Consider the following 7,170-nt stretch of genomic DNA (forward strand, 5'->3'; position numbering starts at 1 on the left):
TCAGAGGTGTTCACAGCCTTTCAGTGGTGCTGCTGCGTGGAGCAGAACTGTGAGATCGAGGCCATGGAGTCTGGTACTTGAGAACAAGCTGCTCTAATGAAATTATCTTTGCTAATGAAAATATTCAAGATAATCCTTTCTGGACAAATCCAGCACTTCCTGTTTGTTTCTACATGATGAGTGAATAGCTGACCTCAGGATACTTGATTTACCTGGGGAAATGAATGATACTCACACAACTGATTGAGTGAATCTAACTTCCTACCTTCTCCCTCTTTCTTTTTTACATGGATACACCTTTCTAAATACGGTTCTGACCTTTAAATGGTCACAAAAAGAGAATGTTTAATGTAAAAATTGTCAGTCCAAGGTATTTATCAATTTAGGAACAAATCAGTGTAAAAGAACTACACTAACGAATGATTTTAATTCCAAATACCTTGTGTTCTTGTTCATGATTTACTGTTTGCATATATATATCTGTGTTTCAAAAGAGTCATTACTCCATACATTATATGCAGTGCTCCACATTGCAATGAAAAAATCAGTGTTCTTAATTTGTAAGAAGGAGCTTCATAAGATTTTTTTGTGTGTGTATGACTAGGTTTTTGGTAAGGAGACCATCTTCCTTATTCTAGTGGGAGGAAAATAGCAGATCCTAGCAATTTTTCTGTGGTACGAAAATATTAGGCTTGAAAAGTACTAGAAGAATGTGTTCTAAAGATTTCTTTTTTTCATGGAACATTAACAGCCAAATTAGTCTGGATGCAGCAGAAAGAAGTCTTGAAGGTTTTCTTGTCAAATTAGACAGTTTGCCACACTCTGTTAAACAATGAAGGAAAGTTGACCAAGATTATTTTTATAGCTGAGAAAGTATATTAAAAAGTAATGTTACATTTTTGCTCACAGAATCTGCTTCCAGATGATTAAATTCCCATTGTTTGTTCACCAGTTCCTAGACTGGAATGACTAACAGGCCGACCCAATTATTCTCACAGGAACATTCACGGTACTTTGGAAACTTGTGTTTAAGCCTTGCAAAGCACCTCACTTTCTGTGTAACTCCAGACAAATGACTTGCCTTCGCTCTTGTGTCGTCACCTATCTCCAGGAGGCAGCGAGAGGTGGAGAAAGGGGCGAGAGTTGCCTGAACCAGCCGTTGCAGTGCTGGGTAGGGGATGGGGCAGCAGGGTCAGGCTGTGCTGTCCCATGGGCCCTGGAGGAAAGGCAACATGGGACAGACACATGCAGGCAGCCTGGAAGTCAGCTGTACTTGCCACAGGCAGTCTCACCTCTCTTCCTTTTGGGAGGCTCCAAAAATTTGGTGTTGCAAAAGCATGGTACACAGCCATTTCACCTGCTTGTGGGGTTAATTTCCAATCACCTAGTGTGGCTATGAGGGTGTCAGTTTCTGTGTTCCCTGCTTCTTTTAATTTAGAAATCTTTTGCATGGAAAACATACCAGGTGTTCTGGTTCAGTGCTTCTGTCTCTGTTTTGGAGAGCAGAGCAAAAGAGAGGTACTAAAGTTTGCAGATCGAGCATCTTCTTTGAAATCTCATACTTTTGCAGTGTAGAGGTACCAGATTATCTAGAGAGTGCAGAGCAGTTTCAGTCTCACCTCTCTCTCCACTCTATGTTTAACTATCCTTAACATTTAAATACAGCTGCCACTAGACAACCCCTGTAGTTAATTTTGTGTGCTTTTTAATGCAGACTGCAAAAGAACAAATAGGTATAAAAAATAACTAGAAACCTTATTCAAATATCTCTGTTCTTGGGGTTTTAACTCAGTCTACAAGTTTGTGCATTAGAATTGCACCACAAGGAGTAATAGTGGGTTTGGTTTTATTTTTTTATTTTTTTTTTTAATTGAGGAACAACTCCATTGAAATCCATGTGTGTCATATAGCCTCCACTTTCCTTAATGCTAAATATCTTCTACACGTTGTAGACATTGCCCTCTACAACTCAAGGCAGCCACAAGGTCTTCCCTTTGCCTTCAGCTACAGCTCTGTAGTACATTGTTTCTTATCATCCATGACAACATTAAACCAGATTTTTTTAATTTTTATTTAATGACAGCCATGGTTTCCTCCTAACCTAATGAAAGCAAGTAAGCACTGAAAGAGAGACACTTTACATAACTAATCTGCATGACAGAGGCAGCCTAGAAATGGAAAGAAAATTGTGTAATTGAAAAGCAGAACATCTCACCTATGCTGCTGAGAATGTGAGGCCGATTGTCTGCATGAGAAATAACTTTTCTTCCTGTGCATGTGCTTGTGCATGTGGAAAACTTGAGTGCCTCACTGTTAATACATTCAGAATGCATCAAATTGAAGAGGAAGCAAATATTCAGCATTCTGCTTTGTAGCTACATGTATAAATAAAATATTAAAGTAAGATTATGCATCATTATGCAAAAAATAAGGTATGTTCTGCTACTGTTTGTGAATAGGAAGAGCTAAGTTTTCAGGTAGTTTCATCTAGTTTGAGGTGATTAATGCTGAGAGATGCTATCTTGTTTTGGATTGGATTTAAACATTTTTGATTTAGCAACTGGAAAAATAGCTAACTTAAGCTGCCACTCATGCTGTTTTGCAGTGAACAACTCGACACAGAAGGAATCTTTAGAGTGGCATATAATACATTCATTTTCATGTTTTTCTGTGCTGACAACAGACGGAATCAAAAGAGCAAGTTTTACATACCTTGAGAACAGTCAGATTTTGTATTGTTTCCATCTAACTAAGAAAACTTGCGATCTGTGTTGCACACTGTCACAGAACTAAGACAAGTATGTGATAGTTAAAGTTTTTTCAGGGAAAATATATAAGTGTTCTTGGGGGAAAAATGATGTCACAAGAACATCACAAATAGTTATCCTCCTTATACTCAGTAATAATAACTTTTTAATAGGAAGTCTAAAGATGGATAATGAATTTTTCCAAACAGATGTTTTAATTTAAATTCCGTGTTTTGTCTAGCTAAAGCAGTGAGGCTCCACTAGTATTTTTCAGGCCAGAGTATCATTCTCAACTTTTTAACTGTGACATTCAAGAGGAATTTATGTCCCAAGGGGCAAAGAATCGAATTTCAAAAATATACATGCAACAGTGTATACAATTTCTAGTAGACATTGGATGTCTTATCTCACTTGTGTCTCTAAACATCTCCTCCACACATCCATATAATACTTTATTTTAAAGATAGACTCTGGTAGTGAATTCAAGGAAAGACAAGGTTCATTATTTTTTAAAAAAGAAGGTTAGACTTAAAAAATGTAGATGTCGATGGAATTATGCTGTTTTACCACAGATGAAGAAGCAGCCCCTGAGATGTTGCCCCACATCCAAAAGTGCTTTTCAGGTTCAAAGAGCATGTCCATTAAAAACAGCCATCTCTCAGTAAACAGAACCTTCCCTAAAAATTCAGACCTTTTTAGTTCTGTCAAGGTATGGTCAATGTAAACAGACCATTACTGAAATGACACACTTGTTAAAACATGTTTGATAGTCAGACTTCCTATTAAAATATTGAAATGCCATTTTTTTCTGCTTGCAGCTGTTGTAATCAGCTAGGAAACTTCTACATATATTAGCTTTCAGCTCTATGTGTTGGTAGAAATTGGCTTCCTTTTATGTAGCCTTGACTGTATGATAGGAATAGTAACAACACATTTTTGAGGGCTTATGTACTGGTGAAACAATAGAAGGAAAAGAAGGAAGTGGAGCAAAGCCAATTTAACTCACAGAATGATGAAGACTGCCTCCCCCGCCCAGTAAGATGCAGTTAATCTTTTCTTGTAGAATCTTTTTGTGAAAGACTGAAGAATTTTTTTCCTTTTCTTTTTTCTCCCCCCTCTCTCTCCCAGAGGATACATGTGGAACATATTGTCAGGAAAGAACAGATTGTTCTAACTATTGATTTCGAAGTGCTGGTTTGAAGGCTGATTAGTGTTCCTCTCTGATAAGGAGTGGTTACTCTTTATGCACAATGACAAAAAGCTCAATGGTCACAGAAATGACCATCAATGACTGTCTCACCTTCCCCTGTCTCACCTCCTCACAGAAATGTGATATTTTTGAATTGCTAGAATTTTGTTCCAGCTTTAATACTTGTGATGCTGCCTAAAAGAGAGAGCTCAAAGGTGAAGGCTGTGTGGTAATGGGACGGCACAGCACGAGTAAAAATCTGTTTGAAATGTATGAAAAGGTGAGACCAGCAGATGACAGAGGAATCATACTCAGATGCTGAGAACCTCCAAGCTTAGTGAATGAGCAATATCTCACCATGCCAAGAAATTCAGATGAGAATTTAAAGGGAAGATTTTGTCCTGTGAAAGACAAAGGGAAAACTCTCACTGATTTGAGCCAGCATTTTTTTTTTGGTGCTGGTAAATGAATGTAGTCCTCACAAAGAAGAGAGTCAGAGGTGATTGTGCTGGGATTACTTTTTTTTTTTCATTGGTTATCAATTCATAATCAAATGTAACCCTTGTAAATCTGGTCATTTTTTGCCACTGGGGTATTTTCTTTGGAAAAACTGAGTGAGTTTGTGATAATTTACCTAATCTATCAAATAAAGAAATTAATTTTGCCTAGATAGTATCAAAGGGCTTCATTTTTAACTGTATCTTGCAGGTGTGTAGCACAATATAGTGACTACATCTGTTAATTGCCAGAGTGATAGACTGAAAGGAGATGTTTGAACTGGGTGAATCAAAGTATTTGGCTTGTTTTGTTTCTTGAAAAATCCTGTAAGCTTGACTTCTAAAACAAGATTCAGAACCAAATGGAAAGTTTCAGAATTTCTCACAGAACGGGGAATTTGCTTGTTAAATATAGTCTTTACATTGCCTCTGCCTCTCAGGAAAAGGAGCCATGTGTGTGATAGCAGCCATGAGTGGAAGAACTTGGGGGAACATGGGGCAGAGAAGACCTCCCTGAGTAGATTGTACCCTGCTAGTATGGGTGTAAAAACATGGCAGCAGTGACTGTATAATGCTGCCCAAAAAGCAGAGCTTACTGTAGCAGCATCACAGCTCAGTCAACCCAATAAATGTGCAGAATGCAACTTTACACTACGTAAATTTTTCACCTTGGGTTTCCACTAGCTAAGTTAAGGTTACTAAGGAAGGGAGCTGGGTGGGCCACAGTACACACGGGTGAAAATGGACATTGAGGGGATAAAGATGATGTGTCACCATAGCAGAAGAATAAGGATACAGCTTCTGAAATTGAAAACAAGTTGAAAACTCATTAATAAAAGTACTTTTATATGTATAACAAGTATTGCTAGCACATGAAATCAATGGCTATGGCTTATTTATAGTCCAAAGAATTATTCATGTAGTTGAATCAGAAAGTTAGGAGGATGAAAACCTTCAAGTTTTCAACTACCATTTCAGCCATTAAGGCAACACTAACCTTGCCAGGTATTTAGGACAAATTTAACACAAATTCCAGGTATTTAGGACACATAACAGGTATTAACACAAGGGAAACTGGTGTCCAGCTTTGTCCCAACCCCCTGCCCAGTGCAGCAGAGTATTTTGGTAGATGTTGCTCTGGGAAGGATACCCAGGAATTTTAGGCTGAACTACAGGGTCTGATGGGAAGGGAAACTAGTTTTAAGAAGCAGCTTTTTCTTAGGACTGAGAAACTACAATTTTTTTAATGCAATCTAAAATGAGACCCGTTACTCAGGAAGGGAATAGCTGATGATGTACTTTGGTGTACGTGCCAAGGCATTCTGTGTCTGCTGGATAGTAAAAAGTGCTAAAAGCTAAAAAGGAAAAGATGGACATTTTCATAAACTAGATTCTGGGGAATAAAGAAATGCAACAATGCTTGACCGACCAGCTCATTTTAAGAGCTAATAATATTTTCCTTACATGTTTATATTCTGTGCTATACTTTTTTCTATATACAACTTTTAAAAACCTCGTTACCATAATGCCAAGACCCTGTTATGTGTGAAATGATCTAATTGTGAAAAATAAGAGGTGAAAACCATGTTTTCCCCTTCAGTATCTGCAACAGTGCTTTGCATGTGTGACATGGGGATAATTGACAAAACAATCCTCTTTTCAGAAAGCACACATTTTGTCCACATCTTCAAAATCAGTACAAATATTTGTCACAAATTACTCATGTGCCTAATTAGAATGTAACTGGGAAAATAAACAGTTTCCTCCTGCTGTGTTTGTACCATATGAAAACAGCAGGATATGTTGCTCAGCATTACTTGATACCATATTTGATTAAAGTATCTCAGGAGGTGAAGCTTTTTATTGTAATGGCAAGTAAAATGCTATGGCTGAAACTTTCTTAGAAAACATGTAGTTAGATATGACTTATATCAAGCAGGTAAAAGACTAAGATTATTTTGTCAGTATGATTTATCATGTTTTCAGCCCTAATTAGAAATTCTGGGGACCTTGCCCCTATGCATCCTAAATGGCTATTTGATGGCTTTGAGCATGTCCTTGGAGTAGATCAGGACTGAGGCAACTGGTAATTAGCTAAGATTTAGCACCAGTTTCAGAGTTTTCTGCTCACGTTAATATTTGGGGTCTGAGTTTCCTTGCTTTGCTGACAAGGAAGAAAATACTCTCTTCTGAAGGGAAGTGTAAAATTCTGAGCCAATATGCAAGCAGTTTTGGTAAGTCAGAAGCATAATGGTGTCTTTCTTCATAAATGATTAGCTGTGGTGGCAATGTTGTTTTGTAACTGTCCAGGAAACAACAAGCTTTACCTGCCTCTTCAGATATTTGAGTAGCTGCCTGATGGACAGCATGTGGCTTGGTAGCGGCTGTTGCATAGAACACTGACATGCAAGGTATTCATGATCTCTTAACTACAGATTTTGATCACTTACTGAAAAGCGTTTTGATGCCCAGAAAGAATCCAACTGTTTGGCTAATGCAAGAAAACTGTCATGCAAACACTGAGAGGAAAGTGGCTAACTGCAAGAGCTGTCTGCTGCCATGAGCAGCAGTGCTGTGCTGGGATGATCCTGTCTTGGGCAAGTCCTTGCCTGTGCCATCTTACCTGCCACAAGCTGTGTGCAAGGACTGATCAGCTTTATGTTACACCACTTATGGAAGTTAATCATGGAAGTAACCAGCCTGTACAGTGTGCTTTCCCTCCAATGCTGATTTTTAA

This window comes from Athene noctua, chromosome 2, assembly GCF_965140245.1.
Source record: "Athene noctua chromosome 2, bAthNoc1.hap1.1, whole genome shotgun sequence".
Classification (NCBI taxonomy): Eukaryota; Metazoa; Chordata; class Aves; order Strigiformes; family Strigidae; genus Athene; species Athene noctua.